The 14,332-nt window shown below is 44.1% G+C and overlaps 1 protein-coding gene across 9 annotated transcripts in view; it reads right to left on the bottom strand.

Moving 5' to 3' along the window:
• The window catches only part of CSNK2A1 (casein kinase 2 alpha 1), a 34,950-nt gene extending 22,226 nt beyond the window's left edge, over positions 1–12,724 (bottom strand). For 5 of the 9 annotated variants that reach the window (XR_012154607.2, XR_012154608.2, XM_073308755.2 and 2 more), the window contains exons 1-2: positions 12,575–12,724; positions 11,747–11,931 (exon numbers count right to left, since the gene is read on the bottom strand). The gene's annotated coding sequence lies outside the window, so the exon portion shown is untranslated. Of the gene's footprint in view, positions 1–4,297; positions 4,437–4,662; positions 4,932–11,746; positions 11,932–12,574 lie in introns of all 9 variants that reach the window. The other 4 variants (XM_073308752.2, XM_078848313.1, XM_073308754.2 and 1 more) reach the window with 3 other exon arrangements.
• Positions 12,725–14,332: the final 1,608 nt, after the last annotated feature.

Below are 14,332 nucleotides of genomic sequence, written 5' to 3' on the forward strand. Positions count from 1 at the left end.
TGAGTGTCGTTCTGCATGACTTACACAACTAGAAATTAGGAGTGCAGATAGATGGAAAAGCCCCTGAAGTGTAATTATACACTGCAAGAATCCACAAGTTTACTAAAATGCACTTAGTATACTGCAATCCATTAGGATCGTACATTTCAAGTGAAAACTTTCATTTTTATTCATTTCCTGACTCTGCTCCCTCCCAGCAGAGTGACAGTGACTTTCAATTTAAGCAACTAAAGAGCTAAAGTTAGAAACCTAGCTGGTTGGATGCACAGAGACCATGCAAGACTAATTTGCAATGTTTCAGCTGGTTAATTTTCTAATTTGAGATTATTTATATTATCCAAGTGCCTACTGTGAACCCCACTGTGCTCGGCATTGTACAAACAGAACAAAAAGACAGTCTCTCCCAAAGAATTTACAATCCAAGTATAAGACAAGACAGATGGAGACAGACAGATTTGGGGTGGGGTGGGGGAAGAGACAAGGAAACAATGAGAAAATATTGGTCAGCATGATATGCAGTGGTCTCAACACACCAGCTATCTAGCCATTGTCAAGTTTTGTAGACATAACAGCAAAGGAGAGTTTTCTAGTAATACTCTGTAGAACTAGCTGATTCTAGACTAGTCTAAACTGACTTGGCTGTTTTAGTTTGAACACTTACAAGGATTTAAATATCAATAAGAATTCTAGCGTGCTCCATCTGGTCTAGCTTCTTCTAGAAGACCAATTTCATCATTTTGTTGAAAAAAAGTGAGTCATAGTAGTCAACAACAGGGCAAATTTCACAGTAGATGGCTTCCTAAGTCATGTAGTTATAGGCTGACACAGGATGTACAGTATGAAAACTCCTCCAAAAAGGCACCTCAGAAAACCACCATCCACTGGAGCTTCCCCAACAATTCCACAAAAACTTCAGGGACTAGAAGGATAAATAGGTATTTACCTCCACAGTTCTATATGAGGAAGAACGAGAGAAATGACAGTAGTGGTAATTTTTGGTTTTAAAGTAAATGTAACATTACTTGCATATCTTCCTCCATTTCCTTTAAAACCAAAAGTGATCAGCACTGTCAATTCTCTCATCCCTTCCAATAAGAAATGTGTTGGAGGGAGGAGGGGGTGTTTAATGCAAGAGGGCAAAATAAGATGATTTAAATTCCTGGCCAAAACGTACTGATACCAACACAGCTAGGCAGTAACATGCAAAATACAGTTCAGCCCATAGCTGAGAGGAAGAAAAGCTGCACTATGGACAACTCAAACAGCTGAGCTGTACCTAGGTCAAATGAGTGTAATGAACTGATTACAAAACCACAGTTACACTTGTAGGGTGGACAGAGTCTATATGTAGCATGTGACTTGTTTATTTCTGCATGAACACTATCATCTCCACTCCCCGCTTCCATCATTTATGCTTTCAAATCTGGGTGGATACTTCCCTTCAAACCAAACAGCAATGAAGCCAACAAAACGTTCAGTATGTCAAACAACAAAAAGGATGGGAAAAAGCACAAGACAGAACAGAGGCCCCTGTCCACACTATTTCTGACCTGTGATTTTGTAACAGATTAAAAGGCATTGTCAAAGTGTTTACAAGCAATAAAGTAAAGTTTGTTTCCACACAGCAACTTTCTAGCCTTCATAATATTGTTTGTGCATCTGCACATACCAAACAGCCTGACAATACCTGTTCATTGAGGGAAAATTTCGAGAGCTATCCTAGTGTATCTCCAGAGGCTAGAGTACATGGAGGAAATGCACTGTGGCATCAAGAAGAGTGCATTGTTCCATGTCCAGCATGTCTTATTGCACACAGAGCTAGGAGAAAGAAGGAATCACCAAACTAGTCACATAGATGTGTTGGGTGGAAGGGGTGGGGAGAGACTGGGCTGTGTCCACATTGCAAAATAGTTTTGTGCTGAGCTGGTTACAGGAAGGCAATCATGTGCCAGAGCCAACCATGCCAGTTAACTGATTCAATACAAGCTGTAGCATGAACAGGGCCTAAAAGCAACAATGGTCACTGCTCCTGGTTGCAACAGGTATTTGATTGCCCTAATCTTCAGCAGAAGCACATGTAATACTGAAAACAGTGCACTTCTTATCAGAAAGGCAGACACATGGAGACAAGTGCCAGCAGCTGGATTACTCTAACCTACAGTTCACATTACTATCCTCACCAGATACTAAAACAAAACTGTTATCCTGCCCACAGAAACAAAAAGCATCCTGGGGCACTAAGCACTACAAAGCAAGGAAGCCAAGTACCATAGTGATGCAGTACAGCTCTGAAGAAATCTCAGCATCTCCTCTTAAGTGGTGGATGTAACCAATAATTTCTAAAGACTTGGAGAGGGCTCACTTCTACCACAAACATGGTTTAAGTGAGAATCACAGTTTTGGGTTTCTAGTCAATGCTATACTGGAGATCAGACAAAATGGGGCTAAAAGAGGGGTGAAGGAGGAAAAAAGTCTGGCTTTAGAAAGATTAAAGATTGTTCAACACTAAGGATTTGTCTACATGGGGAAACTGACCAGCATAGCTATAGCAGGATAATTCAGAAAAATTCTGGAACAGCTGTAACCACTAGAATGATGAGAAAGCTGAGACTGAGAAGCTTAAAATTCTATTTAAAAAAAAACATTTTGATTAGTTTAAGCCACAGTTAAATTAGCCATATTTTTTTTAAAAAAAGAGAAAGATCCCGACAGCTTTTAAAAACTGCTCTCATTAATTTAAATAGTAAGCCCCTCATATCACAGAACTTGTGTTTTCTAAGGGGTGGTATACATTTACAGCACAAAAAAGTAATATTAATTAATAAAATGTGTGTCAATTTACTGCTCAGTGGAAGTATCCCATGCAAAAGGTCAGCAAAATGTAGCTGCCTATGAGATAGATACCAGCACCCTTCACAGTTCTGGACACAGGTATTTCTGAAATCTGTTTTGAAAAGGCACTTTGTGTAGTTTATTGAGAGCGTAGCTAAGTTATGGGAATGCATTTGCCCTTTCCATGGAAGTTCTTCTGGCACCAAGCTCTCCTTGCAGAAAATTCTGAGTGTGGGATTCTTCAGGGCACTACACCCAAAACAAGTGTCACACTGAGTCTAAGTGCTTACGTTGATACTAATGGAACTGGAAGCCAAGAACTTCCCAGAAGACTGGTGTCCTGAGGAATGTTGCAACAGCTATCTAACTCCTGACCTTTCTGAGTAAGTGTATAAATAAGACATCCCTGGATACAAACATTACTAAATAGTAACAATCCATAGAGTGGGTAGGAGAAGCACTGCTTCACTACTTCCACCAGCAGCAGAATATTACCAGAAAGCTATGAGTTTATCTAGACAGAGCACCGCTGAACTCTTTTCAATAGTATGTAATGTGACCATTACAGAAGATGACCCAGTTATAAGAGTCAGACTAAGCTGGAAGAAAATGTCTCCAGAGGAACAAGATGAGAAATGACAAGATTACCCAATTTTTTCAAAATTGTTTCTTGTGGCTGCCTGTTGCCCCCAGAGATCCAGGGACATCTTCCCCTCTCTTCATCAGCCCTAGAAAGAGCATATACCAAACAGGTTTCTCCAAGAACTAGAGCAAAGGCTGATTGCTCAGATGGGTCCAAAGGCTTTCCACTCACTCCTACTTTCCTCACATAAGCTTGTTAACAGCTGCAATTGTAGCAGTGTTCATGTGGCTAGGAAAGAAAACAGCCGGCTCATTCTGAAATATCACTTTTTACCAGGTATCTGAGAGGTGCAAAATTATAATGAATCACCCTTCTCCCCCAAAGTGGCCTAAAGAACAAGAATAAAAAAAGAATTCTTTCCAAACCTGCATCTATTGGTCTACTGCACCACTGGGGGGAAAATACCACCTTTCAGAATTAAGGCTTGGGTCCATCTCTGACATAACCAATGTTTAAAGACGTCCAATGTAGTTACTGGAAACATTCTAAAAGCAGATCCAGTTGACTTACATACATACTGCCTGTCATCATTCCCTTTCCTCTAACCTCTACCTCCTTGTCTGACTAACTGTGGGCTCCCTGGAGTAGGGACTGTCCTTGTGTCTAGAAATGACTTAGCACAAAGTGCATGTTACTCTAAATAAAATATCTAGACACACTGTAGATGACTACAGTGAAGCCTATCTGGTCAAACAGAAGGTAGTCTTTCTTCACTCAGAACTCAAAAATCCCATTCTTAACCCTAACACAGAAGAATTAGTGACTGCTGTGGTATACAGTAAAAACAAATTCAATTTGGCAACAGGGACTTGGTTTGCATACCTTCAGGGATACAGGAACTCCAGCAATCTGAATTTTTCATAATCCAACTAGAAATAGAAATTGGTTTGGATTTACGAGGACTGGTGTTTTGTATCTTTTTTTCCAGGAATCCATTTGCCCGTTAAAGGGACAACGTCAACTTAAAAATAAAATAAAATTTTAAAATCCAAACAAAGCATTCTATTGAAATTCAGAGATTAAAAAGTCCAACTCCAACAGACAATTTTTAAATTTAATCCAGCGGTGGCCAAACCGTGGCTCATGAGCTGCATGCAGCTCTTTTACAGTTCAAGTGTGGCTCATGGAGCCCCACCATGCCTCCCTCCCATTCTCCACCTACCAGACTTGTGGGGGGAGCTCTGTACCTGTGCCTGGTAGCGGGGTGGTGGGGTAGGAGCTTCAGCCCCATAGGACGTGCCTGCTGGAGATCGGGGCTTCAGCAGGAGCAGGGCTGAAGCCCCGAGCCCTGGCAGGCATGCCCCGGCTCTCGAACTTCTGAAGGTTGTCATATGCAGCTCAGAGAGTTAGTAAGTTTGGCTACCCCGGTCTTGTTCTCCCATCATTGTTGCCTCCTGAGCTACATTTTGAGCCAGCTATCCTTCCCGTTTCCTTTTAAATGGGTGGTGATGCTCAGCTGTGGAGAAATAAGGAGTCAGATTTTATAAAGCCTGAGACCCTCTCTGTCAACTCAGGCAACAAAGGAAGAGTTTGCAACTTAAACTTAAAAGAAAATTTGATCAACCCTTTATAACTGGAAATGGCAGGAAAGTTTAGTTCAGAAATTGGCAGTAAGTCTCCCAGAGTAATTCCTGCATTAGCACACACTCTAAACTGACACTGAAGGCACTAAAGATGCCATAAACTCCCTAACAGCTTAGTTGGCTCTTCTGCTGAGGGGCCAAAGCTGTATTTGGCCATAAGAGAGGCATCCCATTAGAATGGAGCAGCACAGTTTAGTGGACAAGGCACACAACTGAGAACAAGGAACACCTGCACTGTAATCCCACACTTGATGCTAGCTTCCTCAGTAGTCTCAGGCAAAACAAGTTTTCTGCTTTTGTTCAGCCATCTGTAAAATGGCAAAAGTACCACACCTGTCTGATAGGGGTGCTCACTGAAGCAATGAATCTGCTGATGTTTGCAGACAACTTTATAAGGGCTAAATTTCAAAGGAATACACAAAAATCCCTCCAATGGTCCCCAATTTATCTGAGCAACTATCGCATGCAAAACTTGTGTAAGTGTTGTAACCTGGCCCCAACAGCAGTGAACTAGTCCTGCAACAGGAGGCTGCTAGTAACCAGGAGGTTTCCTTCCACTCTCTCCCAACAAATGCTTTATGTAGTCTGTTGACTTTGGGAAGCTCCCCCCCAGGAAAGTCTCTCTGATCCTCCCTTAAATATTAAGGCTAGTTCTGTGCATTGTAGTGTGATCACAGAAGTCAGTTACATTAGAGCAGTGATACTCAAACCTCAGTGGTTCAGGAACCAAATTAGCGATCAACATTACCCAGAGGAATCACAGTAGCGTGAATGCATTGTTTCATTTACCATTTTATCTAATTCTCTCAGCAAAATGACTGACCAAGTATTCTACAACTGGTTAACATCATAAAAGCATCTTGATTGGTTAATAATTAAATTGCAGTGTTTTAATATCATGTGCTGCAAAGAGCCATAGGAGACACACATTAAAGAGCCACTTGTGGCTCCTGAGCCTCCGTCTGAGTATCACTGCATTAGAGGAAGGAAAACTGTCTGGATTTGTTTCCTAGACCCAAAAACTCTAAGACTTGTTCTAGATTAAGTCTACTGAATTATCTCAGGTCACCAAATTCTATTGAGGCATCTATATCAACTAAAAGTCCAACCCCAAGTATTCTCATTAAAGCACAGGCTCTTTCATCCCCACTTCTGAACTGGGCCGAAGGAGCTTTCATCCTATCATTCCAAGATATCCTCAAAGCATGGCAGGTGTTAGTGCTACATGTTACCTAAGAGACTGGCAGAAGAGAAACTCAATCCAATTTTAAAAGCTTTATTAACGTACCAGAGTAAACAAGTGTTGCCAAACGAATACATCTAGTATAAGACAGTGGTACACGTTAGCGTCCTTTTCCCCACACATGCCACATTGTACCAGTTGGTGCTGTGCCACTAGAATACCATAGTATACAGGATAATTGAAGGGTGCAAGTCATGCACCAAAGGCTGAAAGTTATGGAATGCATTTAAAAAAAGCATTTACCTCTGCAAATTTGTAATAGACACCACCCAAAGCAACAGCGCTTGCAAGAATCCCAGTGCAAAGCCAATCTCTCTCTCTCTCACACCACTCTGCCAAATATAAATCTTGTTCTGCTGGGGCTTTGGCCAACCATCGCCAAACTATAACCCTTTATCAAGCTTGCAGCTGCTGGACTTCTCCACTTGGCAACAGTAAATAACTGTTCCTTCAAGTCAGAAAGGGAGATTTTAGCACCACTATATATGTGCAGATGTGGCTGCCCCATCTCGAAACAGATATTGGAATTGGAAAAGGTTCAGAAAAGGGCAACAAAAATGATCAGGGGTATGGAACTGCTTCCGCAACAGGGAAGATTAATAACACTGGGACTTTTCAGTTTGGAAAAGAGACTACTTGGGAGAGATATGATAGAGGTCTATAAAATCATGACTGGCGTGGAGAAAGTAAATAAAGAAGTGTTATTTACTCCTTCTCATAACAAGAACTAGGGGTCACCCAATGAAATTAACAGGCAGCAGATTTAAAACAAACAAAAGGAAGTATTTCTTCGCACAATGCAGTCAACCTATGGAACTCTTTGCCAGAGGATGTTGTGAAGGCCAAGACTATAACAGGGTTGAAAAAAGAACTAGGTAAATTCATGGACAATAGGTCCATCAACGGCTATTAGCCAGGATGGGCAGGGATGGTGTCCCTAGCCTCTGTTTGCCAGAGGCTGGGAACGGGTGATAGGGAAGGGATCACTTGATGATTACCTGTTCCGTTCATTGCCTCTGGGGCACCTGGCATTGGCCACTGTTGGAAGACAGGATACTGGGCTAGATGGACCTTTGGTCTGACTCAGTATGGCCGTTCTTATGTTCTATATTCACTTTGCAACTGATCTCAGACTGGATTAACATAGGCCTCCCATCCACTTGAGTTCTGGAAAATCATACCCTACCTAGAAACTGCTGCTTTGAAGGGTGGTCTTTTCTTGTCATTAATTAGTAAGCAGGCTCTAAGAGAGAGCACTGATATGCAATCTCCTACATGGTTTCCTTCATGGATTATTTAAGGAGAGTGCTTTCTCTGGAGTTCAGACAGCAAAGCCACAGCTATTTTAACTCTTTTTTTTTTTTTTTGGTTTGTTTTTAAAGTTTTTAAGCAGCCCATGTATTGGCAGAGTTGGAAAGTACCACCACCACCAAAAGGAAAAAAGATCTCACTATTTGGATGTTTCTCCTCAGGAAATCCTCATGGCTGTCTGGTCCTGTCAAGCAGGTAACATTTGTAAACTTTGTGCAACAGAAAATTTATCATCAGAAATTGACAGAACTGGACTGCAAGACAAGTGACTGCAAGTTATTTTCAATAACATTCAGGCAGCATCAGGAAAGAAACTAAGGCAGGAAAAGTCTGTGCCACTCCCAGATGCTAAAGCAGGAGATGCAATACATAAAAATATTTTCCCCTAAAAAATCTGCACCCATACAAACCTGATACTTGAACTTCAGAGAAGTTTATATATAAATACTACAAGGGGAGAAAAACAGTCATGGTCTGCATAAATCAGAGATTGTTAAATGCCAGCTATTGTGTCACTAATACAGTATAGGGAAAGGTTGCCCTGTATAAAAATTATTGTTAGACAGGGCAGCTCTCAGACAGAGCGGGCAATTGAAATGTATCCACGAAGGAATGCGTCACATGATAATTCTGCATTTCATACCAGCACTTTTGAAGACAACTAAATCCACAAGACTAGCAGTATTCAACAGTCATTACAACTCAGTAGGGATATGAACGCTGAAGTCCATCCTTAGCATACAAAATATTAAAACGAAAATAAAAGTCACACAACTGTCAATTGCTGTTCTAAGGAGAATCTGTCCTCCATCTTGGCAACATTCTTCATACCTACTAACTGTAAGTGAATCCAAATGCCTCATGTTCATTCATTCTGAAAACAGTACAAATGTATATGCCTCTGTCAAGACGGACATACCCAAATACCCTAAAAATGTAGACTATAGTGGAGATCACACTGCTGTTAGCAATGACCAACCTCATAAGTCAACTTGTTCTGACACCTAGGTGTCTCACTAAAGTGGACGTTGAAATCCCCTTTGTCAAGATTCCCATATTCTGCAGCAAACAACCTAAAATCTGAGAGAAACATGGTGGGTGAGGTAGTATGTTTTATTGGACCAACTTCTGTTGTTGAAAGAGCTTAAAAAGTGATCTTTTTCAGGACTAAAGAAGAACTCTGTGTAAGCTCGAAAGCTTGTTTCTTTCAGCAACAGAAGTTGGTCCAATAGAAGATATTACCTCACCTGCTTTGTTTCTCTCACATCCTGGGACCAAGATGGCTACTATCACTCTAAAATCTGTGGCACTCTTGTGATTGCCAAAATTTCCTCTTTTTTTAAATAAGGTTTTTGTTGAAAGAAAGTTAAAATAATCAGTACAGTGGCTCCCATTTTTTATATTAAACTCAATTTGTTCTACAGTGTCCCCACTTTTAGTTGTCAATATAAACTAAAGAATTTTGTACCAACAACTCATAACTACACTGTAGAAGTCATCAAGGAAGAAGACCAAGGTTTTGGCAACTATGTATGGTGCATCTGGCACCAAGGGAGTTCATAGGAGGCAGTTTCCTTGTAATCAAAACTAGCTGATCATTGTGATGAGACTAGATGATCATAACGGTCCTTTCTGGACTTAAAAATCTAGGAGTTACTTCTCACTAGAAAGAGCTCAACCCCACCCCAAGAGCCCCACAAGGGACACACGTTAATATAAGCAATCCACTATCACTGGATAAAAAGAATGACACATTTGATAACCCAGAAATAGATCCCCAGGCCTCCCTACAGATAACACGAGACATGGAAACTAATCACACCTCCACTCTGTCACCTACTCTTACTCCTTTCACATCATTTGGTTAACACACTTGTTCTCTCAGAAACTAATCTCAGTGCACCCCTTCTATCACACCCTTCACACTCAAAGTAATTTCTTCTTCTACCCTGAGAAAGTACCTTTACTACAATTTTTTCCTGCACCCCAGCCCCAGGAGCTCATCTTCATTCTCAACTCACAGACCTCCTGACTATGAAGCGGCAACCCTTCCCCTTCACTACTATAGCATTCATCTCCATTGCCCCAGCTCCATCCTACAATCTAATTCCCCCACTTTGACCACAACACCTACTGCTGACGTTCTAATCCCTTTTCCACAATCCATGTTCCCCCAGGATCTACTCCTCCCCTCATTTTTATTATATAACCTCCACCTTATGTTTCACCCCAGCCAAAATGTATTTCCCAGTTTTCTCCAGAAGATACTTCCCCTCCACATGAGCAATTACACCACCCTTTCTCGGTCCAGGACCTAGTTTCCTTCAGTTTACAACATCTAATCCTGGCCGTACTAGATCACCTGGTTCTCCATTGATGTCAATTCCCCCCTCTTTTTACTACAGCCATTGCCAGGACACATTCCACCCCCGCAGATTTACCCCCTTGTTTTGAAATTCTCTTTATAACTTCCCTCAAATCATTTTTAGGATTAATACCTTCCCAGTACATTCCACCCACTCCATTATGGGATTATACTTGCAAGAAAGTGATTCCTCTTCAGAGAACACAACCTACTTAGAAAAACACAGCCACGAGAAGTTTATACTATCAGCACCCCAACAGCTTTGTACCTCCCCATGACAAGATTTTGGAGGATGTAGTTTCTACTAATATGTAGAAAATATTAAAACCTATATCCACCCCAAACATACCCTACTTAACTCCTCACCTCTGAGTTGCAAGGCAACAGACCCCTGACCCCCACCCCTCAAAGGCCTACACCCCCACCTCAGAGCTGGGAAGAACTCCATCCTCACACCTTAGGCAATACTGTACATCCCCCTCTCTGCTACAGATGTGAAAAGAGGTTGACACCTAACTGTCCAAGAAACGGGTAGGCCCTCCATCACCACAGGGGGATGTAAACCCACCCTCCTCACAGATGCATCTACCCCCAAGAGAACTATGAAATGAAGTTTACCTCTGTCAGATGTGTGTGTCTCAACAGAAGAGGGGGAACAGATGTTTGATATCTACCTATTACAGATGTCCATGATTTGCGCCACTAGAGCCAAACACCCAACCCACGGGCTAATCTTGCCTGTCTCAGGTATTACATGGCCCCATGAATATCTGACTCTGCATACTTCAAGTGGTTTTTTGGGTTTTTTTAAAGAGTATATTTCTAGCACCTATGTCTACAAAGACAGTCTTCTAAACATGAACTGAGGGCTTGTCTACACTTGAAATGCTACAGCAACACAGCTGCAGCTGGGCCACTGTGGTGCTCCAGTGTAGACACTACCTACGGTGAAGGGAGGGGTTCCCCTGTTGGTGCAAGTAATCCACCTCCCTGGGCAGCAAGAACTAGGCTGACAGAAGAGTTCTTCCATCCACCTAGAACTATGTACACCAGGGTTTGGTCACCTTAACTATGCCACTCAGGGGTGTGGATTTTTCCCACCCTTGAGCAATGTAGCTGAGTCGATACAATTTTTTAGTCTAGATCAGGCCTGAGTATAAACACATGCAAAGCTGATGTGTTGCGTCCAGGTGTCTGTAAGAAGCCTGAAACAGCAACTCTAGGAGAGGTGTGAACTGCCCCCCAGCCATCTCAATGAGTTGTTGACTCTTAAGCCTGATTATGACACTTTATGGGCCACTTTTTCCAAATAATTTAGGTAGTGTTGTGAACCAAATTTGTACAATTACCATATTTATGTGCACAAATCTGGTAACTACATATGAAAAGAGCATAACAAAAGAGAATAGGAGTAGTGTGGTCCTAGCAGTGCCCTCCACCACTTACTTCCCACTAAAAGATGCGGATTACAACAGTAACTTTCTTGAGCCTCTCAAACCTACATCAGGTCCTAATAGTGCAAACCTCTGCATCATTGCAGAGTTCCACTGCAGTCAATGGGACTCCACATGGACACAGAGGATTGCACTACTGGACCCTGGCACAAGATCACGGCCGAAAAGTTTCGCTAACATATAAGGAGCATACTCCATCCTCAGTTTTTGTATAAATCTCCCACTGTTCCCAGTGAAAGACTGGCTAGAAAAATGTAGGTGGCCTAAACATTCTTACCCAATTGGTCCTCTTTAAAAAATAAAAATAAAACTCACATGCTTGAGCAATAGTGATAGAACTTGCTATTCCAATAAAAGTATTTTGAACCAATTTTCAGCTGGGGTGAGAAGAGCAGTGATAAGTGGAGCTTTCCTCGGGACATAAACCCCCTGCCATCCACAGAGCTGAGAAGAGCCTGACAAACCACAGCTTCAGGGGCAAGAGCGCCCTCCCAATGAAGCTAAAAGAAGAAACATCCTATTTCACATGGGGAAAGGACATACTCCCCTGGTAGAAAGAGATGGACCCTTCTTCTTCCCACCCCTCACCCTGGTGGGGCAAGACAGATCCTCTCAGCCAGGGGAACAGTCCTGCCCCACCCCAAAGGGAGTGGGGCAGGATACTGCCTCTCTCAGGGGCACACACCTTGCCAACAGGGCTGGGATGGGGAGGGGCTCCTCTTCTCCAGAAGGCTATAGACCCCCCCCCCACCCACTTCCACCCCCCAGAGAAGCGAGAGGGGGTGGGACCCTGGGACCCTCCCTCCTCCTTCCCCCCGGAGAGAACTAAGAAGGGGCCCACCCCCGCAGAGCTGGCCCCCTCTCCCCGGCACCCCCCCTCCCTATCCCCTAGCGGGGCCCCCTCCTCTGTAGAGTTACAGCCCTGAGGCCGGGAAGGAGGATGAGCCCCCCCCCGCAGGGCACCCCCCCCCCGGCCGGGCCCCACACACAGCGGGGAGGGGCCCCCTCCCCTGCAGGGCCCCCCCCTCCCCTCTCATGGACCCCTCCGCCGTGGCCCCATCCTTGCCCCCGCCATGCCTCGGGGTGGCCCCCGCCCCGCCGGGCCCCGGGAGGAGGGGTCGGGTCCGCCCCGCCCGCCGGTACCTGAAGCGGCCGCCGCTCTCGCCTCCCTCCCCACCGGCCTCACACAGACAATATGGCGGAGGCACAAGGCTCGGCAGCCAGCCGCAGGGACCAGAGCGAGGCTGGCCGGAATCGGAAACCCGGCCTCTCCCCAAGCTCGCGACGTGCTGCGGCGGCAGCGGAAGCTGGGCACGCGGGGCGGGGCAACGGGGCAGGCCGAGCGCACGCGAGGAAGGCACGCATGCGCCGTATGAGACGCTACGGCACTGCCTTCTGGGAATTGTAGTTCTCTGTCTTTCACGGGCGCCCCTCAGGAGCTGGGGCCTAGAGCGGGCTCAGCTCCTCTGTTGAGCCCGACTCGGGTGTCACGACTTCATGACACTGAAGTGCCAACATGGGCATCCTGACAGCGCAACGGCGGGAAGGCATTCACCGTCGGGGATGTGATTCTGACACATGAACTCACTGCGTCAGATCAGAAGACGGCGTCGACACAACGGTCTGATGATGTCATATCACCATATGATGTCAGCACCACAAAGCATGGTGATGTCATGTCAAGCACACCACAAAGTGGTGTGTGCCACTTCAGAATGTTCCGATGGCATGTGCGCAAGGTCCGGAGTCCCATGCGATGTCGCTTTGAAACCACGTTGTAAGTGAGAGGTGCTGCCCTGAAGCAAGGTGGGGCAGTGCTGAAACGGGATGTCGACTGGAATGGTGCGTTGTCATGAAAAGCATCATGTCACACCGATCGTTTCCGCGGCCCCAGCGTTCTGTCAGGATGTGTCAGTGGAGAGCAAGCTGGTACCACAGAACTTGCCCTATAAAACATGACAGTCTGTTTACAAATTTCTGTTCTTCAGAACTACTTTTGGCTCCGGTCCTGCAAAGACTTATGCATGTGCTTAATTTTATGCACAGTGACCAGGCTCCTAAAACTGCAGGCCCAGGCATAACTCCTTGCAGGATCAGGACCTTTCCTGGTACGTTTTTGTATCATTATCTTTTGCAAAGTGTGTGGAGGGGAGAGGTGTTTTTTTGTCTCTGTTCCAACTGTAAAAAAATGCAAGTGTATTGATGTCAGTCACCATGTTTTGATTTTATTTCCTCCCCCTCCCCACATTTGGATAACCTCAAAAAGCAGCTTGGATTGAAACTTTCCAATATGGCCTGGTCCTAGATCTCTAGGAGGAGAGTGTCGTCTTAAGATAGTCCTTTGTCCCAGTGCCAGAAGCTAACTCCCACACGAGTTCCATCATGATATTGATCATTATTTTTAAGGCTTTTTCCAATTGTTTCAGATTTTTATGTATTTATTTGTAAATTGCAAACAAGCTTTGTCTAATTTGTCACTCTTCCTGGATTTCCAGGGCTATTTGATGCGTAATTAACAGTCTCAGCAGCCAAAACTCAGAGGTAGACTTGTATATTCCACACTGGTTGATGAAACCCTTGAAAGGAATTAGAGATCTGTTTCAGTGATTGTCCATCTCTTGCCCAAATACGCGGCTGCTGCTGTAAAATAGGAGACAGCCTTTAAGTCTCATGAGATCAGCCCAGTCATTCCCTCAGTCTTGCCCTTGTTGGGAGAACAGGGCTCTGTGCAGAAACGGGGTGAGACATTCCGTAGGATATGGGAAGCACAGAGGGTTCTTTAAAAGTTTCTTTTTAAAACTGCCCTCATCTCATGGGGCAATGGCCATGAGAGAGCAAAATATTCTGTTCACAGAGTCTGCCACCAGGTGGCACGTTTGAGCTACGGTTCAGAAGCTTTCA

This window comes from Lepidochelys kempii, chromosome 13 (assembly GCF_965140285.1).
Source record: "Lepidochelys kempii isolate rLepKem1 chromosome 13, rLepKem1.hap1, whole genome shotgun sequence".
NCBI classification, from domain to species: Eukaryota; Metazoa; Chordata; order Testudines; family Cheloniidae; genus Lepidochelys; species Lepidochelys kempii.